This window comes from Saimiri boliviensis, chromosome 13 (genome assembly GCF_048565385.1).
Source record: "Saimiri boliviensis isolate mSaiBol1 chromosome 13, mSaiBol1.pri, whole genome shotgun sequence".
NCBI lineage: Eukaryota > Metazoa > Chordata > Mammalia > Primates > Cebidae > Saimiri > Saimiri boliviensis.
Window position 1 is genome coordinate 63,743,474 of NC_133461.1, and position 24,381 is coordinate 63,767,854.

Genomic DNA, 24,381 nt, shown 5'->3' on the forward strand with positions numbered 1-24,381 from the left:
TATGTTGCCCAGGCTGATCTCAAACTCCTGGGCTCAAATGGTCCACCCACCTCGACTTCCCAAAGTGCTGGGATTACAGGCTTGAGCCACTGTGCCTGGCCAGAGAATCTTTTTTGACATTATTCAAGCTCCTCCGTAATATTCTACTTGCTGGAGATGCAGAAAAGATCTTGGAATCCACCTTCATGTAACTGTCCTTCAAGTACCTGAGCACAACTATCATATATCACCTCCAGAGTCTCTCATTTTTAGCCTCTATATTCTAGTTTCTTGAAAAAATTCATCATTTAACAAGACATCCTTGCCTTGTCATAAGGCTCTGGACACAACTTTATTTTAAAATGCAGGCCGGGCGTGGTGGCTCAAGCCTGTAAACCCAGCACTTTGGGAGGCCGAGGTGGGTGGATCACAAGGTCGAGAGATCGAGACCAACCTGGTCAACATGGTGAAACCCCATCTCTACTAAAAATACAAAAAACTAGCTGGGCATGGTGGCGCGTGCCTGTAATCCCAGCTACTCAGGAGGCTGAGGCAGGAGAATTGCCTGAGCCCAGGAGGCGGAGGTTGCGGTGAGCCTAGATCGCGCCATTGTACTCCAGCCTGGGTAACAAGAGCGAAATTCCGTCTCAAAAAAAAAAAAACATGCAGCTCCCAGGAACTGAATAGAGAACTCCAAATGTTTTCTGAATTGTAAAGAACATAGTGAAAATATCACATCACTTGTTTTAGTCATTCAGCCTTAGCAGGCATTCACTTTTCTGAGAGTAAACTTAGATTGTTAACTCAGGTTGGGGTAGCAAGCAACAGTAACCAAAAAATGCCTTTCTCCATGTGAACTGCTACTGACTCCAGACTTCCTCTAACTTGGATGGATATGGGAACTTTTTAAAAAACCGAAGTCCAGTATTTTTCATTTTTAAAACAGGTATGCAATACATTTGTGCAAATGTACGTCTAAATGTGTGTGTACAGTTGACCCTTAAACAGCACGGGTTTGAACTGCATAGGCCCACTTATAAACGAATTTTTTTGAGTGCCTCTGCCACTCCTAAGACAGCAAAATCAACCCCTCTTCGTCCTCCTGCTCAGCCTACTCAATGTGAAGACGACAAGGATGAGGACCTTCATGATGATTCGCTTCCACTTAGTGAACAGTAAATATAATATTGTCTCTTCTTTACAGTTATTATTATTATTTTTTTTGACAGAGTCTCACTCAGTCACCCAGGCTAGAGTAGAGTGGTACAATCTCAGTTCACTGCAACCTCTGCCTCCTGGGTTTAAGCAATCTTCCTGTCTCAGCCTCCCGAGTAGCTGGACTACAGACGCACGCCACTACGCCCAACTAATTTATCTGTATTTTTAGTAGAGACAGGGTTTCACTGTATTGGTCAGGCTGGTCTCAAACTCCTGACCTCAGGTGATCCGCCCACCTCAGTCTCCCAAAGTGCTGGGATTATAGGTGTGAGCCACCAGGCCCAGCCTCTTCTTTACAATTTTAATAACAATTTGTTTTCTCTAGCTTACTTTATTGTAAGAATATAGCATATAATATATACAACACATAAAATATGTGTTAGCTGTTTATGTTATCAGCAAGGCTACAAGTCAATAGTAGGCTATTAGTAGTTAAGTTTTTTGGGGAGTCAAAAGTTAATCATGAATTTTTTTATTGCCTGGGGGGTTGGCACCCCAAATTCTCACATTATTCAAGGGTCAATTGTGTATATATATATATAATATATACAATTGTATATATATATAATATATATAAATATATATAATATATATTTATATATACAAATATATATAAATATATATATAATATATATAAATATATACTATATATAAAATATATATATATACAATTGACCCTTGAATAATGTGAATATATATAATACATATACAATTATCATATATCATATGTATATATGCATATGTGTGTGTGTGTGTGTGTGTGTGTAAATATATATATGTATACATAAAAATTTAGGTCGGGCGTGGTGGCTCACGCCTGTAATCCCAGCACTTTGGGAGGCGGAGGTGGGCAGATCACTTGAGGTCAGGAGTTTGAGACAAGCCTGGCCAACATGGTGAAACCCCATCTCTACTAAAAAAAAAAAAAACACATACACACACAAAAATTAGCCAGGCATACTGGTGGATGCCTGTAATCCCAGCTACTTGGGAGGCTGAGGCCAGAGAATTCCTAGAACCCAGGTGGCAGAGGCTGCAGTGAGCCAAGATCATGCCACTGCACTCCAGCCTGGGTGAAAGAGCGAGACTCCATCCTTCCACCCCCCAAAAAATTTACACATATACACGTATGTGTATATGTCTTGGGAAGGAAGTTGTTAATTTACTCTAATTGCCTGGTTTTCTTGGTTTTTATTTCTTTGCTTTTCTTTTCCCTGTTTCTAGAATTCCATAGAATCAACAGGGACTAATGATTCTATCTCATTATGGTAACTCTTTCCACGTGCCAGAAACGTTCTCCAGTTGATTTTAGTCTGCAAATGATTTCAGCATGTCAGATGTTTTGGCTATCTCTGCACAGGTGCTACTTTCCTTTCGAAGACAACCACTGTTTCTAAAGTGCGTTAGAAGTGAAATAATGTGCTCAGGGTTTTCACAAGGAGGACAATGGAGAACATCTTCACAGCTACTCATCACTGTCCAATTGTTTTGTAAATGTCTGCATCATAAAAGCTGAACTCTATGAATATGTGGGTTGTGATCATTCATTACAGATGCACATGTGAAACTCAACTCTACAAAGTAGAGGTGCCACGTGAGCCAGGGTTATCAGGCAGCCGATTTGGGAGGGAGAAAAGTCAAGGTCATTTACAAAGACATCGGAAACAGAATGTATCTTTGTGTCTTTCAATTTCACACTTGAAAATGGAAAGAACTAACAAGTTTACCATATGCACGTTAAGAGCTTTACACATATATCATCTCATTTAATCCCAAACGACCCCATTTGACACATTTGGAAACTGATGAAAAGAGAGGTCAAGAAACAAACTACTGAGTTGCAGGTACCAAAAGAAACCAGGTGGTGTCAACTCCAGAGTCCTCAGCCACCCTCTCTACTGCCTGCCCCCAAATGTCCACACACACCTAGAGTCACTGGACTTTCCTTTTTGTAATACCAAGAAAGAAACAAGAAGATTCCTGCATTCGCTTGGAGACCAGGTTGACACGTGAAGCACAGTGGCAGCTCTTCCAGTTACTCTGCTGGGCAGGGGGAGAGGGTGGAGAGTGTGCAAGAAACAAAGATGAACGACTGCTGCTGCCATGGAGCACTTACCGTGGCCAATGCCAGTGCCACGTGCTTCGTTAGCATTACTAACACTTGGAATTTTTTTTTTTTTTTTTCCAGACAGTGTCTCGTTCTGTCACCCAGGCTGGAGTACAGTGGCATGATCTCAACTCACTGTAACCTCCGCCTCCTGGGGTCCAGTGATTCGCCTGCCTCAGCCTCCGGAGTAGCTGGAATTACAGGTGCCCGCCACCATGCCCAACTGATTTTTGTATTTTTAGTAGACACGGGGTTTCACCATGTTAGGCAGGCTGGTCTCAAACTCCTGACCTCAAGTGATCCACACCTCCCAAAGTGCTAGGATTAAAGACATGAGGCACCACGTCCTGACAACTCGTTGAATTCTTACAACTACATTCTTCTTATGAAGTAAGTACTGTCATTTCCCCCGATTACACATGAGAATATTGGGGCACAGAAAGATTAGGCAATCTTCGCAAGATGATCTCACAGGTGCTGAACTGTATATGGCAGGGCTTGAACCCAGGCAATATGTGCTTGCTTTTTTTTTTTTTTTTTTTTTTTTTGAGACAGAGTGTCACTCTGTTGCCAGGCTGGAGTGCAGTGGTGCAACCTCCACTCACTGCAACTTCCCCTCCTGGGTTCAAGCAATTCTCCTGCCTCAGCCTCCCAAGTAGCTGGGACTACAGAAATGCTCCACCACGCCCAGCTAATTTTTTTTTTTTTTTTTTTTTTTTTTTTTTTAGTAGAGATAGGGTTTCACCATATTGGCCACGATGGTCTCGATCTCTCGACCTTGTGATCCACCCGCCTCTGCCTCCCAAATTGCTTGGATTACAGGTGTGAGCCGCCGCGACTGGCCAGTTTGTTCTCTTAAGCACTGTGCTGCACTATTCTATAATTGCAAAGAAAAGGAAAGAAATCCCAGGCTGAGACAACTGGTAAATCCTAATCCGTTTTTTTCCACCCTCTTACTCCAACCAGTGCCCTTCCTTCCCTTCCTTCCTTCCTCACCCCGCTTTGTCCCTCCCTCCCTCCCTCCCTCTTTCTCTCTCTCTCTCCTTCCTTCTTTCCTTCCTTCCTTCCTTTCCTTTCTTTCTTTATTTCCTTTCTTTTGAGATAGGATCCTAATCCAGTTTTTCCACCGTCTTACATCAACTAGTGTCCTTTCTTCCTTCTTCCCTTCCCTTCCTCCTTTCCTCCCTCCCTCCCTCCTTCCTTCCTCTTTCTCCTTTCTTCCTTTCTTTATCTTTCTTTCTTTCTGTTTTCTTTCTTTCTTTTGAGATAGGATCTCGTTCTGTCACCCAGGCTGGAGTGCAGTGGCATGGTCACAGCTCACTATAGCCTTGGGCTCAAGAGATTCTCCTACCTCAGCCTCCCAAATAGTTGTAACCGCAAGCAGTCACACCATACCTGGCTGACTTTTTTTTTAACATTTTATTTATAGAGACAGAGTCTCACTATATTGCCCAGGCTGGTCTTGAACTCTTGGGCTCAAGTGATTTACCCACCTTGACCTCCCAGAGTGCCATAATTACAGATGTGAACCACAACTCATCCACAGTTATTTCAATACCATGTTCCAGTACTTTATCAACCCTTTGCCAGCTTTTATTCTGAGAGCTTAGTCATAAGTGAGAAAATGATACCAAATGGAAGAACAACCATAGCGAAAACTTCAGGACAAGCTCTCAAGCAAGGAGTTAGTCAACTTTTATCTTTATCAAAGCCTTCCTTATGATGTTGGCCATTGTTCCCAAAATTTCTCAATAGTCCTCAAGGTCCCCAAACTGGAGACCAGGAAACAAACTAGGGGTCCTGAGAGTGGTTAAGTCTGATAAAGAGGAAAACGGTGCTATGAAGAATCTAAATACAATGTGTCTTCACTTTGCCCCATTATGGGCTGAACTGTCTCCCCCAAACTTCATATATTGACGTTCTAACCTCCAGTAGCTCAGAGTATGTCTGTATCTGGCAACAGCATCTTTAAAGAGGTGATTAAGTTAAATGAGGTCATTGTAATGGCCCTATTTCAATATTTCTGGTGTCATAAGGAAAGCAGATTAGGACACAGATAGTACAGAGGGGAGACCATGTGAGGACTGAGGGAGAAGAAGCACTATGAGCCAGAAGAAAGCAACTCTGCTCACCCCTGGACTTTGGACTTCAGCCTCCAGAACTGTGAGGACATCAATGTCTCTTGCTTCAGCTGCCCAGTCGGTGCTACTTGTTACAATAGCCCAAGCTGATTAATAGAAGCCCAATTCACCAATCGTGTGTTGACAAATTGGTCTTATACATAATGTAGAAAAACTGAAGGATTCTCTGTTAGTATATAGAATTTTTTTTTTCTTTTTTTGAGACGAAGTTTCACTTGTCATCCAAGCTGGAATGCAATGGTGCAATCTCAGCTCACTGCAACCTCTGCCTCCTGGGTTCAAGCAATTCTCCTGCCTCAGCCTCCCGAGTAGCTGGGATTACAGGCGCCCATCACCATGCCCAGCTAATTTGTTTTTATTTTTAGTAGAGTCAGGGTTTCACCATGTTGGCCAGGCTGGTCTCAGACTCCTGACCTCAGGTGATCCACACACCTCAGCCTCCGAAAGTGCTGAGATTACAGGCATGAGCCACCATGCCCGGCCAGTATAGAGAATTATAAACCCTTGTCCCAGTAAAGTCCACAATATTTCTTTTGCCTTTTTTTCGCATGGTTGACTAAACTGCCTTTTCTCTGGATTTAAGGTTGGCTGAACACAAATTGATGACGCAGGGGTTCTCACTAGACTCAGAGTCAATGTAGTCTTGCTAAACCTGCAGCTGATACAGCCATTTTTAAATCCACTTTCATCACGATTTTCCACCAAGTAGCCTTTGTTAATGATCGCTGGAATGCATATAAACAGTGTCACATAAATAAAGTAGGCACACATCAAACACCGCTTTCTAAAGAGGAATCCAGACAGGAATGTTCATGTGGGCCTCAATCTTAACTTAAATATATTAAATCCATCTCAGGCACAGATGTCTAAAAAATACAGATAACCTAGTTTTCCAGCATCAGAGGTCAACTTCCCATGTGCAGAGAGAAGTGAAGCCTCTCCTCTCCACAGACAGAGCAGCTGTTCTCCGCATGCTCTCAGGAAATCTACAGGGCTCAATACCAAGCACAACTCCTCTCTGAAAACACTCCATAGAAGGCCCTACCTGCCTCCATGGTGGTAACTGAACAGTGAATGAAGGAATGTTTTCTCTCTTGCACGAAGGAAATGAACTTTTCCTAGACAAAAGAGGGTTAGATGAACAGTTGAGTGCATCTGATAAATAATACTGCTCAATTATCCCTGTGAAAGTGGCGATTTTGTGCTAAGTTTTATGTCTCCTGAAATTATTAGAGAATGAACTGTGAAGTGACCATTTGAATGAATACGTACTAGTCATGAATAAACAAGCCGTTATTTGATAGGAGGCTAATTACTAATGCAGATATGACTCGCGTCCAGTTTTATAGCATGTCAATCACGAAAGCACTTAGTGAATTGATGAGCGTGTGAAGCGGCAACAAAAGCTAGGAAAAACAGAGAGGCTAGGGAGCTGAGGGAAGGAAGCATGCCTGCGGTACACATTTTAAATACGGTTCTCAGAGCAATTACTTGAAATGTCGTTTATATTATATTTCAGCTGGTAGTTTTAACTGTTATTCCCTCATTTTAAGAGCAGTACACTGAACAGACCAAAAAAAAAAAAAAAGCTTCATAAATGAGAACATTTTAGAATAAAACATGATTTGCTTCTCTTTACATATGGTGCTACCATTAAATGTGCAAAATAAACATGTCCCAAAATTAAAACAAAACAAAACATGTCCATGTCCAGTAACTTTTCTCTTTTTTGCTCCTTTCTTTCTTTCTTTTTTTTTTTTTTTTTTGCCTTTTGTTTTTATTGGGGGAGGAGAGACTGGCTGTCAGTAGTGACAAATTTAGATCAAGCAGATTTCTTTCCTTAAAATTCTTCAGATTCATGTCTCAATCTAGGAATGCTCCTTTGGAACTATGCTGAGATACTTAAAGTGGATATTGAGGAAAAGCCAAAGTAAGAAAAACAATTACTGACAAATAGAGGGCACAGAGATACCAGTCCCATTTAAAACGTAAATAGTAACCCACGATCAGTAATCTGAAGGCAGGAAAGGAATACTTCAAACACCTGTCAGAAGTAGCTCTGTCTTCCATCAGTAAGAAAAGTGATTTCAAACGGAGCCCAACCACCGGCTGACCCACGGTCCAGATGTCACCATTTCCATTTGAGGATGACTAATAGTATTGTTGTTTTTAAAAGTGTGCAGGCTGGGGGTGGTGGCTCACGCCTATAATCCCAGCACTTTGGGAGGCCAAGGTGGGCAGATGGCTTGAGCCCAGGAATTTTAGACCAGCCTGGGCAACGTGGCAAAACTCCGTCTCTGTAAAAACTACAAAAAAGTCAGCCAGGCATGGTGGCACACACCTGTAGTCCCAGCCGTGAAGAGGCTGACGTGGGAGGATCACTTGAGCCCAGGGGGTTGAGGCTGCAGTGAGCCATGATGGTGCCGCTGCACTCCAGCCAGACCCTGTCCCTCATCCCCCGAAAAAAGTGTTGAACCACTTTATCTAAGAAATACATCAGAGAAGTAAGAGGCTGGTTTCCATTCCTCGTCTCAACGTATATTTCTCCCTATAATTGTTCCTATTGCTCAAGCTGACCAAGTGTTCTTGGTGATTTTGTTAAATTTGTAGAAAATTAGCTGGAACTACCTCAAAACCACAGCCAGGCATGTCCCCAGATGCTCTTTGCGGGGATCTTCATTTCTTTTCCCCGCCTCGTAAGCGCCATGTGACAACCAAGTGCCCCTAAAATGATATAAACCCACTTGTGAAATGCCATTACAGGCCATTCGCAGAAGTGAGAAATCCGAAAGGCACCTTTTCTATTCTCCAACTCCTAACCACTGCCTTGGCTGGAACTATCGAGGTTTCACCTAGGAGTATCTTAGCCTTTGAAATCACACTAGGCTTTGCTCCGAAATGCAGTTCCCCATTCGTTCACGTTGGGACGGTGGTGACAGTGAATGGTATCCCTTCCTTCCTCTTCTGACTGTGGAAGTAGGCTCAGAAATCTGTCATGGAGATTGGAAAAAGCAGTCTGCAATATTCCAGATAAAAGCAAAACTGGAGGATGTGGTGTAGGTGGGCGCAGTGGAGGCTTGTGTGACACACTCCCTCCTGCGTCACAGCCTGAGTGGGCACTTGTGGACCTGCCCCAGAAGCTATGTCCTGTGGGTCAGAACCTGTGCATCTGAGAACAGCCTGAATAGGAAAAGAAGAGCACTTGCATGCCCTGGGGCAGACAGTCAGCAGTCTCCTAATTAGGGCAATGACTGCTCCTCCCTTGAGGATGCGGGGGAGGGGTGAGCAGAGGAGCACCCCACATGGACCTAGGAGGCTGCGGACGAGGGATGCCCACTAACAATTTTTCACTGAAGCTTCGTTCCGTCATTGTTAACCGAGCATCTGCTTTGTCACAGGGACTACAGCAAGTGCCACAAATATGGCAGTGGATGGAGGTCTTTGTGACCCAATGCCCTCAGGTAACTGGAGCAAAGGTGTGGAGGGTCAGGGACGGGAACTCTGAGTGCAAAGCACAGAGGAGGGAGTGCAAAGATGGCAGGAGAGAGCCACCGGGGGCCTGGCCAGGGCCATGGGCCATCACGTAGATCTTTGTGAACACCGGTAAAACTCTGACCATCCCAAAACTTGCAACCAAGGAGCTGCAGGATCACCAGGGCTGAAGGTCACAGAATTGGATGTTGGTGCCTGGAAATCATGAGAGATGCGGTGCTGACTTTGCAAACACCAGGAGACCATAGCAGAGAAAAAAGCAATGGTCTTACAGGGTTTTCTAAAAGGTCAAAATGTGAGTGAGAAGGAAAACACAAAGAGGCCAAGCAGGGCTCTCCGCTGTAGGAAGAGCGCAGGGTTCTCTCCCGCCTCATATGGCCCCAGAGCCCACACTTCCCCTGTCTTGCGTCAGCCCCAGGGAATTTCTGGCTGAAAACGTCTGACAACTCAACTTCTTTTCACCTCTTTGAGTCCTCAAATTGACCTGTTTTTGCCCCAGCTGATGTAGCCATGGTGAAGAGCCTACAGCTCGCATCCCTTCTTCTCATGCCTTCTCATGAGAAAACACAGGACCGTCGCACCTGATGACAGCAAAAGGGGCCCTTAATATTAAGCCTTGAATATCCAACAGGTGATACTGCCTAGAAAAAGTGTGTGAATCTGTACTTAACGAACTCCATTAAACATTAACCTGTTAGTTACACATTTACAACACCCAGAAACAATAACCATGTGTTTTCTTTCCTTTGGTCACTAAATCTAGCTGAATTGTTTACGGTTATAACACTAGAGAGATGAGAAAGTATTGTTTTCTGTGTATGTGTAAAATTTCACCTTTTATATGGATCCTTGGTCTATATTCTACTTGGAGATTCTCCTTTATCTTTAGACACATCTAACTTCCTTGAGTATCCAACTGACAAATCACCACATTTAAAGCTTATTTTTTAAAGGAGACCATCCAAATATATAGGATACATAGTATATAGGAAGGCTTTTGTTTATTTTTTAAAAAGATGCAGTGGGGCTGTAAAATAGTGCCAGTACATGGAAAACAGTATGGTGGTTTCTCAAAAAATTAATCATAGAATTACAATATGATGCAGCAATTCCTCCTCCGGGAAAGGAGGGACTCAAACACATGTGTAAGCCAATATTCCCAGCAGCACTATTCACAGCAGCTAAAAGGTGGAAACCGCCTAAGTATCGGTGGATGGATGAATGGCTAAACCAAATGTGTTCTACACGTACAATGGTATATTATTCTGTCTTAAAAAGGAAGGAAATTTTAATACATGCTACAACATAGATAAACCTTGAGGACATTATGTATGCTAAGTGAAATAAGCCAGACATAAAAGGGCAAATAGACTATGATTCCAGTTATGTAAGCTTGATTACCCAGAGTAATCAACTTCAGAGACAGAAGTTGAATGAAGGCTACCTCAGGCTGGGGAAAGAAAGGAACGTGGAGTTGGTGTTGAAGGGGTGTGGTGTTTCCACCTGGGAAGATGGGAAGTTCTGGGGGTGGATGGTGCTGATGGTTGCACAAAAACCTGGCTGTACTTAATGCCACCGAGCTGCACACTTAAAAATGGTGAAAATGGCTCCCACTGAGGGCCCCTGTCCCACCTGGTTCTCCCTACTGACGACTACTGTGTGTTTTTTATTTTCTCCTGTCCCTGTGTTGAAGACTGGAAGCAAGAGTGTCAAGCCTCCATTCCCTCCCTACTCTGACGGCAGGATTGGATGTTGTGTATTGTGTTTTTTCGTTGTTTATTTTGTTCATTTTCTTCTGAAATTTAATTATGCAAAATAAAGAATATGCTGCTTTTATACCAAAAAAAGGTTACGATGGTAAAAACACCCCCTCCAGAAAAAGAGATGAGAAGTGAATGGTATGAAGACACAACCTTGTGAAAGACTGAGCTAAGTTGAAAATGAGTAGGAATGTGGTATTTCTAGGCAGGGGCAAACTCCACAGAAACCAATTAAGTCAGCGAAGGTCAAGCAAACAGCTCCGAGGGGATGTCTGAAATCTTATCTTTCTCATGACCTGATTTCAGTCACATTCTTACTGAGTTCTGGCAAGGCACGATGATACTTCAAAAAATACAAAATCGGAGCCCCAAACTGAGGGCTCTACAGTGAAATACTCACTGTTCAGACAGTGCTTTCTCCTTGGTGGTATTTCCTGAACAGCAAGCTGACCTGGGGCAGACCCATTTCTTGCCTGTCTTGGTCTATAAGACTGATTAAGACTGGCATAAAGTTGTAGATGATCCTAAAATTGTTCATCCCAATGGACACCTACTAAGTGGTTATTTAACTGGCACTTCTGCCATAGGAAGAACACATGTAAATATCCTCTGATGACATACCACTAAATGGTAGGAAAAGCAAAAATTCTTAAATTATATGATTGATAATTCTCATGATTATATTGTAAATACTATAGAGGAAAAGGTCTTAGAAACTGTTGCAATTGGTTGGGTGTGACGGCTCACGCCTATAATCCCAACACTCTGGGAGGCCAAGGCAGGCAGAAAGCACCTGAGGTCGCGAGTTCGAGACAAGGCTGACCAACACTGTGAAACGTCTCTCTACTAAACATGCAAAATTAGCTGGGCTTGGTGGTGCATGCCTGTAATCACAACTACTCAGGAGGCTGAGGCAGAAGAATTGCTTGATCCAAGACTGCACCATTGCACTCCAGCCTGGGCAACAAGAGTGAAACTCTGTATCAAAAAAAAAAAAAAAAGAAAAGAAAGAAAAGAAAAGAAAAGAAAAGAAAGAAAGAAAGAAAAGAAAAGAAAAAGAAAAAATAAATTGTTGAAACTGCACTGGATCAGTCACTTTCTCTTAAAAGTGTGATTAGTAATAGCCAAAATTTGACCCAAAAACTATCATACAGAGGGGTGTAAGGGGAATTCTCCGTACTTTCCATTCAATTTTTCTATAAACCTAAACCTTCTCTAAAAACTAGTCTATACTTTTTAAAACACAGAAACAAACAATTACACATATTCTAATAATTCTCAACTGATAAGAAAGCTTATGGTCAGGTGCGGTGGCTCATACCTGTAATCCCAGCACTTTGGGAGGCCAAGGTGGGTGAATTGCTTGAGGCCAGGAGCTCAAGACCAGCCTGGGCAGAATGGCGAAATTTTCTCTCTACTAAAAATACAAAAATTAGCCAGGTATGATGGCATGCATCTGTAGTTCCAGCTACTCAGAAGGCTGAGGCACAAGAATGGCTGGAACCAAGGAGATGGAGGTTGCAGTGAGCTGAGATCGCACCACTGCACTCCAGCCTGGGTGACAGAGTGAGACTGTCTCAAAAAGAAAAAAAAAAAAAAAAAAAAACAGCCCAGTTGCTGAACAGAAGCTAATAGTTTTAAGCCTTTACCAAATTTCCCAGGCTACCTCAGTTTGTACAGCTATGCCATCCGGCTAATTATCTGCATGTTTTAATTTGACTTCACAGTTTTCCCAGCCTTCATTTCCAAAATGGGTAGGCCAGAGCGGGTCACTGCTTTCTAAGTGCCTGCATACAAATTGCAAAGAGACCACAGGTCTGAGGAGGTGCCCTGGCATCAACAGGCACCTGTCCTGGTCACTGAGAAGTCTCTACCCTCATTGCACTTTGGCAGCCTGGCCATCTCACCAAAACCAGCGCTTTCGGAGTTAGAATTCCACAATCACCCATTTTCCCCTGCAAAAACGTAGTGATAGGTGAGTAATATGTTTTTAATTTCCTATCATCTAGAGACTTTAAAACTAAATTGAATGTTTTCCATCATTTAGGCTTAAAATGACAAATCCAGAGGATGTGTTCTCTACATCCCAGTACATATTCATGAATGACATGGATACAAATCTACACATTCTTCAGATTTTTCATGTAAGTGTAAGACAAAATAATGAATAGGAAAGCACTTGATAAAATGCACAATACACAGGTAAGGTATCAGATTTTTAATCAATTTCCCTATGTTCCCTATTATTCTATGACAACTGGCACTTGTCAAAATAATGAAACTTAGAGTCAAATCAGCTTTTTTTCCTTTGGTTAGAATATAACTTGAAAAGTCTGTCCAGCCTCCTGATATCCAAAATCTAAAAATGTCACCATCATGTTATATCGATTTGATTGCCTCAATAGATATTGGTAATCATGACACAATTTATACATGTGAAGATAATAAACCAGACCAAACCTTGTTTAAGCATCTGAATTTAGCTCATTGCTCCTAAAGAGATGTAAAGTACAGTGACATAACAACTAATTATAAATATATTTTTTAAAAGTCTCTGCTATTCAATTAGCATAGGACAAAAAAAATAAGAAAACAAAATTCTGGCCAGGTGCAGTGGCTCATGCCTGTAATCCCAGCACTTTGGGAGGCCAAGGCAGGTGGATCACCTGAGGTCAGGAGTTTGAGACCAGCCTGTCCAACATGGAGAAACCCTGTCTCTACTAGAAAAATACAAAATTAGCCGGGCGTAATGGCACATGCCTGTAATCTCAGCTACTCAGGAGGCAGAGGCAGGAGAATCACTTGAACCCAGGAGGCAAGGTTGCAGTGAGCTGAGATCACACCATTGCACTCCAGCCTGGGCAACAAGAGTGAAACTCTGTCTGAAAAAAAGAAAAGAAAATTCTAATCTCCATATCGCCAAGGAGTTGTGAAACACACTTTGTCACTGTTACTGAGCATATAAATTGAGCAATGTTTTTTTAAAAAATAAGGCAATAGAAATCACGTTTTTAAAAAGTTCAAGCATTTAATCAAATAATCTAAATTTTTAGAATCGACACTAAAAAACAAATTACCGTAACAGCTATAAAATATTCAAATATTTGTTGCAGCATAATTTAGAATAGCCCCAAATTCGAAACACCTTAAACGTCTTTCAATGGGTACAGGTTAAATGAATTATTGTGTAGCCAGATGATGAAATATCATTCTGCCATTAAAAATTACTAGAGGAATTTTACTTCTCTCCATAAAGAAGAAACTGGTACCACCTGGCTCTCCTACAGGGAAAATAGCTGGAATTCTGGACACAGCATATAAAGAATGGGTTTCAAATACTGGACAGCAGGCAGCACAGGACAGGGACTCCAGGGAGAAGAGCCAGGATTGCTTTGCTTTCAGCCTGGAGGCACTTTCTGGACAGTGCTTTGCCAATGTTTTATAAAGTTAAATATACACATACCTTGTGGCCAGTTCCACTCCCAGATAAATGAAAACACACACCCAGAAAAAGACTTTCATAAGAATGTTCACAGCAGCATTTTTACAATAGACAAAAACTGGGGAAACCAGAAAGACAATGGATAAATAGATGTTGGTATATCTATAAAGTGAAATACTATGCAGAAATGCATGGAACAAGCCACTCATACAAGCAACGGCACGTGAGCCTGACAAACCTCATGCTCACAGAAAGAAGCCAGACACAAAAAAAGGACACACTGTGATTCCACTGATAAGAAGTCATCTCACAGGCAAAACACTTCTAAAGTGAAAAAAAAATTCAAGACTGGTTCCTCTGGTGGGAGGGAGGAGAGCAAGTGGGGAATTGGCTGGAAAGGGAGTGGAGAAACCTTTTGGGATGATGGAAACATTTTGTACCTTGACGAGGGAATGGCTTATACAAGTGTCTGTATTTATCAAAACTCACCCAACTATACACTCAGATCTGTGCATTTCACTGTATGTCAATTATGTCTCAATAAATAGAAAAAAAAAAACAACGAGATTAAATGTTTACTCTAGGGCTGAATGTACTATGTCAGCTCTACAGACATGCCAGACTTTCCAATTTCCAGATCTTTCCTACCCTGCTCTTTCCTGCTGCTTCCTCCTGTATTCCCTCCTCCCTTCCTCCAGTGGGGCCTGTTCCCATTGTTTCCTTGAATCACCAAGTGGTCCTTCCTATGTGTTCTCCGTGCACACCCTGCCCCTGCACAGCCTACACCACTCAGCAGAAGCCTCTTTTTCCCCACCAGACTAGAAGCCCCTTGAGGGCTGGGGCCTGCCTCAAACTTGCAATGAAAGCAACCCTGCTCATCACTGCTAATAACCAACATAGTGTACGAACCACCCATGTGTTGTGCACTTTCTCTGCATGAAGGGCTTAACGTGGATTTGATTATTGTCTTGTTCATCGATGAATCCTGAGATCCCAGCACACACAAGGCAGACATACTATAATTTCTTGAATATATTCAGTGTTCTCAGATACGATGCAATAGAGCAAAAGTTACCTAATTGTTAGAATTACAGGTGATTTTTTAAAGTAATTTTTTCTAATGGTTTTCTATAGTTTAAAAAATTTCTGCTATTATGTGTTACTAGTACATCAAAATAAAGGAAGTTCTGTGTAGAGAAAAGATCCACTGAAGACATTAAAATCACAAGAGATATTTTGGGGTCTAGCTGAGGTTTTTATAAGCCATTTTTTTTAATGTTGTTACAGCTTTGTTTTTAAAGATGGTCATGCTGCAATCTGAGTAGAAGCTAAGCCAATGCATAAAAAGAAAAGAAAAGCTGGTATGGATACCAAACTGCACTATATTTTTCAAAGAAATTTTTCTTCAGAAATTACAACTTATCCCTTTTTTTCAGCTTCACTATAACAGGAAGAAATAATAATTCCAGAACGGACTTCCCTTTTTTCCCCATAAATATACAAAAAGCTTTACTTTGATGCCAAAACAGTTGAGGATATGAAAAGCATATTGTGTTCCAATCCTGCAAAGCCGTCTTCACGGATTTCCCTGAATCCTCCCAGGCCCAGTGCAAGAAGCCCTGCTGGGTGGAGACACTGAAACACTCCGGCCAAACCTCGGTCGCTGAAAACCTAGAGAAAACTGATCTCTGCCAAATGGCAAAATAGTTATCCTGGACCATTTGGCAAACCCCACTGATAATGCACAAGTGAGAAAGCTTAAATACAAATCTTGTCAAGAAACAAAACTCCATCATGTTCCTAAAGCCTGGCCTCCATTGTTTTCACTTGTTCAGTTCACTTATTATTAAAAGAGCAATCTGCGCATTCCTGTTTGGTTCCTCCAAGCTCTTCACCTCACCTAAAACCAAGGGTTCGGGCCCCCTCCAAGATAAGCTATGCAAGGCTGCCAAGATTAAAGCCTCCAGAAAAAGACCCTTTTAGAAGGCTGAGGCAGTAGTAGTTTTAAAACAGGCCTCAAATTCCTCAGCCCTCCTCTCATTGACAAGCAAGGCTGGTCTATCTTTCCCAACTTGAATCTCTGCGGATCTGAGTGACTGGGTGGCTTACAGAGGACAGGGAAACTGGCACTGTGTGACTGGAAACCAGGTCTAAGAGGGGACACAACTTCTGCCTCCTGCCCTGGGCTGCCCTATAAGCAAGCTGCCTTAAGGCCACCATGCTGTGAGGAAGCACACGTGTACACGTGGAAAGACCACACAGAGAAGCTCTGAACTCTCTTGAACATAGCCTCCAGCTGCCCCACGGACCTTCTCTCAGCTGGTCCAGCACTCTCTTCCCCAGGTGCCCTGAACCCCTTCCTTCAGCTGCCCCAGAGACCTTCTCCCCTAAGCTGCTCCAACTCTAGCCCCCATGGTCTGCAGCCTTAGATATACACACTTAGCCAGGACCTTCCTGAATCCTGACCCCACTGAAATCGGGAAACATATAAAATGAATGTTGTTGTTTTAAGCCATAAAGTTTCCAGTGATTTCTTACACAATGGATAACCAGCAGAGAAGCTACGTATGAGAAAATAAAATCAGATAATGAAAGACCTATTTCTGAGGGTAGCAGCTTCACAGAGAACATGACAACAAAGATAAAAATGCCTGAAAGGCAGGAATTTTGGGTGGCTTACTTCCAAATCATAATGATGAGCTTAAGATTTCTTCCAATCTATTTATTTTACCAAGCAAATTAAAACAAAACAAAACGAAACAAAAAAAAACCTTAATATTTGAAACTGGTGGAGGCCAGCATGAACTAATAGAAAACTGGAACAGAATAATTATGAGTACAAACAAGCATACAGTGAAAGTCATTTCTATCTGAGTGCTTCTAGGAAGGGTCTCTGCCTACCCTCTTTTCAGGAACAGCCAAAACCCACTGGTAATGAGAAGCTGCAATTTACATGCAATTCTTGTCACCAGTCTTTAAAGATTTTATCTTAAGAATGTGAAATTTGCCTATTTTTTTTGTTGGCCCTGTCAATGTGCTTAATGAACACTTCGTATTTGAATGATATAATAATAAACCTCACCCAGTACTGGTCAATTTTTTAGAACTTTGGGGGAAAAAAACAACTGACATCTGAATTAATGAGATTTTACAAAACCCAGCAAACAAGCAGCTCTTGTCTAAAGGTTTGCATAAAACAAAGGCTTCTCTGTGATTATGTTCCCACAACAAAGTGCTACTTCCTAATTAAACCTACACATAAAATAAAGCCCTGCTCCAAAAGGCAGCTTTATTTTCAATGCCATAGGAAACTCCTTTTTTACAAAACAGATCTTATCTTCTAAAAGACCATTACACATCTTAACTCACAAATCTGACCCTTGCTTCCAGTGAAATGTCTGTCGAGTTTAAAAGTATTTTAAGGAAAGTAGAAAATACTGATTTACTTTCCTGTTTCTTGGCCAGAAAAAATGTTAGGTAGCACCCAATTCTACCATCCACTGCAAAAGCAAGGAGGAAGTGTAAATACCCTGCTGGATTCACAGGGGAGAGAGAGGACCCCTCAGAGCCGCGGTGCAGACAAACAGAACAAGAGGGAAGGGGTTAGAATCTGAACACTCCCAACATCAAGAGGGAATTGCAAGAGCTCTTGCCAATCTCCCCAGAAAGTTAGATCAAAGGAAAACAATCACTGGAGACCAAAGACAAGGAGACGCAGTAGCATGGTGTCAAGGGAAGCAGAGGTCCCGGTTTCCAGGCCTAGTTTGAGCACAGGCAGCCGTAGACTCTGGGCAAGCCTGTGACCCGTTTGCTCTGTGCTGCGATTTTTTTTTTTTTTTTTTTTTTTTTGAGACGGAGTTTCGCTCTTGTTACCCAGGCTGGAGTGCAATGGCGCGCTCTCGGCTCACCGCAACCTCCGCCTCCTGGGTTCAGGCAATTCTCCTGCCTCAGCCTCCGGAGTAGCTGGGATTACAGGCACGCGCCACCATGCTCAGCTAATTTTTTGCACTATTAGTAGAGACGGGGTTTCACCATGTTGACCAGGGTGGTCTCGATCTCTTGACCTCGTGATCCACCCGCCTCAGCCTCCCAAAGTGCTGGGATTACAGGCTTAAGCCACCACACCCGGCTGTGCTGTGATTTTTGAACCTGCATAGAGATCACTCACATTCCAGAATTGTTGGGAAAGGCAAATGAAATAATATGGATGAGAAAAAAATGCTATACCTGTAACCTATACCTATACATTTCTATATATGTAGGTGTCAATAACATTCCTCTTTTAAAAGATGCTCAAAACAAAATTAACTATAAATTTGTCATATGAACCTTGAACATGATTTATATTCACTATATTACTTCACTGGTGTATGTATGAAATGAACCTTTTTTCACTGAAAGCTCAAATTATTACCCATAACAGAGAAAGCGCCAAAATGTCAGGCCTGAGAATTATTAGGCAAATGATGGGTAAGCTATATAGAAACTATTAACGCAGCTTTAACAATTATTAATCATGAGTTTCAGTTATACTGGGAAATGCTCATGCTATAAAGTTACATAAAACATTAGAACACAAATTTATATGTTCACATAATGTCTCGGCTGGAGGGTCAGAGCGGTGCAATGATGAAGAGCCCAGGGGCTTAAGCTTCAGGGCATCCTACCCTTGAGTAAGCTTCTTTAACAGTGTAAGTCTCAGTTTCATCATCTGTCAAAAGGGAATAATAACAGGAGCCAACTCAAAGGCGATTGTGAGAATTCAATGACATAATCCTGATCAAGTGCACAGCACAGTGTCTGGTACAGTAAGTATGTAATACATGATGGTATTATCGTAGCATTATGAAATGCACAGAATTGTATGCAAATGACGAAGTAAATATCCCAAGATACCAATTAGTGATTGTTACAGAGTGAAGAGATGATGGGTTTCTGCCTGTTTACACTTATCTGTATCTTCCATTTATCTATGATGATTCCATCTTAATATCCTAATCAGAAAACAATAGTTACTGAGTTATGAATTTATTTTCTCAAAATCTGCATAACTGCACTCCTTATTCCTGTTAGCTAACTGTAATTAGATTCTATTAAGGCCTTGTTTAACATTTCCCTTGGTGATATCAGAAGGTCTTTGGATATCTAAAGTAACTTGTGGATTAGAAATATGACAGAGGGAAAGAAAACTCGGGTTTATTAAATGTGACGAGTTTGTGAGGTGCTCTACATCGTTCATGCTATCAGATTTCACTTCGTATATATCACCCTACCACATTTCATGTATCTCCACCACATCACGCCACCAAAACCCAAGAGTTAGTACACAAATGGAACTGCTGCTTTATATCCTCCATCCCTGTCCTGACGGTCTCAGGACCCAGCTGATTCCCTGATGCCATTTCTCAGCTGAGAACCAAGGGAACCAAGTCTGTAATGTATTAGACAGCAGTCCATGATTTCTCCAGGAGAATTCTAAAATTTGCCTTTTCATTCCAAATTTAATCTAAAAAACTTAACATGAGCATATTTAGGATGTGGCTGACTGCCACAATTAACAAAGTACTGCCCCAGGATGTTGAGGGCTGCTCTGTCTCTGTTTGCTAGTATACTGGTACCAGTGACCACCTGCTAAGAAGACAGTGTTTGTGCTGGTTGCTAAGCACCTGGCAGCCCAGCTTTTGATGCTGGGGCTGAGACGCTGCAAACTGATGCTCCCTGACGGCAACACCAGTGGGAGGTTGGAGGGCTGGCGGAAGAAGGCAGGACTTCTCCCTGTCTCCTTTCAGGTCCTATCAGCCTTGCCCAAGCGGTCCTCTGCCTTGGCTGCAGCAGCTGACTCAGCCTCCAGCTTTCCAGGACCCCCAGAAGAACATCCTGAAAGATAAGGGACTTTCTTCCTACATTCTAGGTGCTATAATCTCACCCTCCTGCGTTGCTGCCTCCTCCACCATTACCATCCCCAAGTTACCTTCCTGCTCCCTCTCCCAGCTTCCGAACACACGCTGTCAAACCAATTCCTCACACTAAATTTATGCCTTCCTTTTCTTTTTCTTTTTTTTCTTTTTTCTTTTATTTTTTTGAGACGGAGTTTTACTCCTGTTGCCCTGGCTGGAGTGCAGTGGTGCAATCTTGGCTCACTGCAACCCCTGCCTCCCGGATTCAAGTGATTCTCCTGCCTCAGCTTCCGGAGTAGCTGGGATTATAGGCATGTGCCTCCATGCCTGGCTAATTTTGTATATTTAGCAGAGACTGGTTTCTCCATGTTGGTCAGGCTGGTGTCAAACTCGTCACCGCAGGTAATCCACCCACTTCAGCCTCCCAAAGTGCTGGGCTTACAGGCGTAAGCCACCGTGCCCGGCCAAATTTGTGCTTTTGAATGACTGGCATGGCTTGCATTTTCCTGACTGGACCCTGGCTGACATAATACACCAAGCATTTCACAGTGCATAAGTTTTCTTTTTTAATTGTAGAAAAATATACATAACATAAAAACCACAACTTTAGCCATGTTTAAGTGTAAAATTCAGTGGCATTAAGTATATTCATACTAGTGTGCAATCATCATTACCAGAACTTTCAAACTGAAACTCTGTACCCATTAAACAACTCCCCACCCTCTCTCCCCCCAGCCCCTGGCAACCACCAGTCCACTTTCTGTCTCTGAGAATTGACTACTCCAGGTACTTCATCTGAATTGATTCACATAATATTTCTTCTTTTGTGTGTGGCTTCTTTCACTTTGCATAATGTTCCCAGGGTACATACATGCTGTGATATGTGCCAAAATTTCATTCCTTTTTATGGCTAAGATTTGATTGTATGCACATACCCTGTTTTTTCTATCCATTCACCCATTGATGGACATCTGGGTTGCTTCTACCTCCTGGCTACTTTGAATAATGCTGCTCTGAACACTGGCATCTCTTTGAGTCCCTACTTTGAATTATTTAGGGCATTCCCTAGTAGTGGAATTGCTGTAATTCTGTGTTTACTTCTGAGGATCAACCATACTGTTTTTCACAACACTGTGCCATTTTACATTTCCACCCACAGGACACAAAGCTTCCACTTTCTTCACATCCTCATCAACACTTATTATTTTCCAACTCTTAATACAGCAATCCGAGTGGGTGTGAAGCAGTATCTTATTGTGGTTTTGGTTTTCATTTCCTTGAATAATGACGTTGAACATCTTTTCATCTGATCAGTGTATTAACTCTTAAAACAGTATTTCTCAAACAGGAAATTTTTGTGCTGTTCTACTGTGAAATGCTGCCATAGAAAATAAATTTGATATAATTTGTGGAACCCGTAAGATTTTTGACAATCGTAAATGCAAGATTCATGAAATGTGCATGCTCTTTCAGAATAATTTCTTTTAAATTTTAAGTTGTCAAAAAAGATCACTGTTCAATGGTAGTACTGATTTATGAGTTCCTAAACCACTTGATGGTGAGCAGTATTATATTAAGGGAGACCACAACATATGTTAATTTTACATTTGTTAAAGTTGATGACTATGCTTTACTTTTCTTAAAATTACCACACACATGAAATTCCCATGATTTTTTAAAAGTAAGATATTGCTAGATATCTGATAGTGTGTCTTCCGAAATATCATGAATCAATGAAAGAAATGAATAATAGACATTATTTTAAAGAAGCAAAGAAGTAAATATCATTATTCCTCTTGTAATAAGTTACTAAAATAAACACTCTGTAGTTAAAGCTTATTGCAAATCATATGACATTTATGGACTTTCTGATAAGACTACTTTTGAATCTTTAGTTTGTCTTGTAGATAACCAAACATAATACATAAAAGCTAAAAATGCTATAATTTTGACAGCTATCATCAATTAGAGAATCAGGAACAGGATCAATGTTAGCATATGAACACAGAATGCAGCTAATTTGGTCATAAAACCTCAAGAGCTGATATTTACCGTCACATGAACACATTTGTAATATTAGGTTTTACAACTCTTGATAAAACTAAGGTCTACCTATAATTTTACTTTAGAAATCTATACTTTAGATTTTACATTTTTACAAAACTGAAGCAAAGCAGTTGAAAAGTTTGTTCCTTGTCCTTTTTAAATCAGATTGTGAATAAGAAAAGAGGAAGGGAAAAGGGTTAAAAAAAAAAAAAAAAAAAGGCACTGGTCCGGGTGTGGTGGCTCGCACCTGTAATCCCAGCACTTTGGGAGGCCAAGGCAGACAGATCTCTTGAGGTCAGGAGTTCAAGACTAGCCTGGGCAATATGATGCAACCACATCTCTACTAAAAATACAAAAATTAGCTGGACACAGTGTCATGTGCCTGTAGTCCCAGCTACTTGAGAGGCTGAGGTGGGTGAATCACTTGAACCTGGAAGGTGGAGGTTGCAGTGAGCTGAGATCGTGCCAGTGCACTCCAGCCTGGGTGACAGAGTGAGACTCCATCTCAAAACAAACAACAACAACAACAAAGCACTGATTCACACTGCAATTACTGACTCAGTGCCTCAACTGTGCCAGTGTCTGGGTGTGTAGGAGTGAACAAGACATCCCTCTATAAATAATAACCAGGAAAGGAAAGGGAAGAGAGAGAAAAGGAGGAGAAGACAGCTGTGGTCCCATCCCTCATGGAGTATATAGTCTAGAAAATAACCGGTGGTTGGCTAATGGCTAGCTTAACAAGGAAACACACAGACTTTGGCAAGAGAAGAAAAACCATCAGAACCCTCTATAGATCTGAATGTCAGTGAGATCTGAGAAACAAGGAGGATATGGGGGAGAAAACAGGAGGTAACTTTACAAGGGAAAAACCTGACTTTTAACACCCAAGCAGAATTCAAATTTAGCATCACTACTGGTGGGACAACCAGCCCTGGATGCCTCCTGATGTGAGGCGAGAGGATGTAGCCAGGATTGCTGGTGATGTGCTCTTGCAAAAAATATTTAACTGAAATCTAATCAGGTCTCTAGAGATGAATTTGGTGTAAAGGAAATAGAGAGCACCAAAGAATATGTTAAATAAAACCATGATGAAACAATCTGACAAACCCAGAAGGTGGCACATTCTACAAGACAACTAGGCTAGGCTAGTCACATATTTAATATCATTTTTTTATCTGAAGGACAATTAAGATTAGAAGAGATTTAAGAAGTATAATAATCCAATGCAACAAGTGGTCCTTACTGGATCCTGGTTTTTAAAAAAAGGCAGTAAAAGACACTAGTGGATAAATTAAGAAAATGAATCTGGATGGCAAAAGAGTTATTAAGAAATTATTGTTACTTTTGCCCAAGGGGGCTAAAATGGCATGGTATCTATTTAGAACAAAGGTCTTTTTTTTTTTAAAGACAAAAACCGAAGAATTGGTAAAATGTTATGATGACTGCAATTCACTGAAATGAACATGGTCCACTGTTTTAAAATCCCCAAATCTCAAGGGTGGATATGTGTGTATTCACTGTAGTAATACAATTTCTGCATATTCAAAAGTGTTTGCAATAAAAAAGGTTCAATAAATAAATAAATATAAAAAAAGCTTGATCAAATATAAGCATAATGTGCTTTAAAAAAAAAAACTGAAAGCACAGCAGAATTTTTATACTGTAGGGACAGAAATTTCTGAAGACTAATTATTTTAAGTGATCTTATTTAAGAGCCTACCCTAAAACACTAAAAATTACCTAAAGCGGTCTGTAGCTCTATGTCTATGTTTGCTTTTTGAAATATGCCTTACATATCTAAAGTGGATACTCCCTTCTGGAATTCCTCAGACTGACTTAGTCCATCCCTTCAGGATGAAGTCAAGCATGACACATTTCAAGACAAAGGACAGACTCACCACCAGGTCTTAATTTGGCCAGGCTCAGATAATATTATATTCCTAATAATGAACACAATTTTACTTTTCCTTTAGAAAAAAGAAAATATGTTAGAAAGGTGTTAGGAAAACCAAAATCTTCCAGAGAACCATTCTTACCACTCAGATAAACACAAAGGCCGGAGTCAAAAAGGAGCTCTTGGCTGTGTGTGGTGGCTCTTGCCTATAATCCCAGCACTCTGGGAGGCTGAGGTGGGCAGATCCTGAGGTCAAGAGATCGATACCATCCTGGCCAACATGGTGAAACCACTTCTCTACTAAAAATACAGAAAAAATAGCCGAGCATGGTGGCACACATCTGTAGCGCAGGTACTCCAGAGGCTGAGACAGCAGAATCACTTAAACTCGGGAGGCAGAGGTTG

General features: G+C 41.5%; 1 protein-coding gene across 1 annotated transcript in view; it reads right to left on the reverse strand.

Moving 5' to 3' along the window:
• Nucleotides 1-24,381, reverse strand: part of LAMA1 (laminin subunit alpha 1) — a 180,642-nt gene that overhangs the window by 116,295 nt on the left and 39,966 nt on the right. The window lies entirely within an intron of this gene.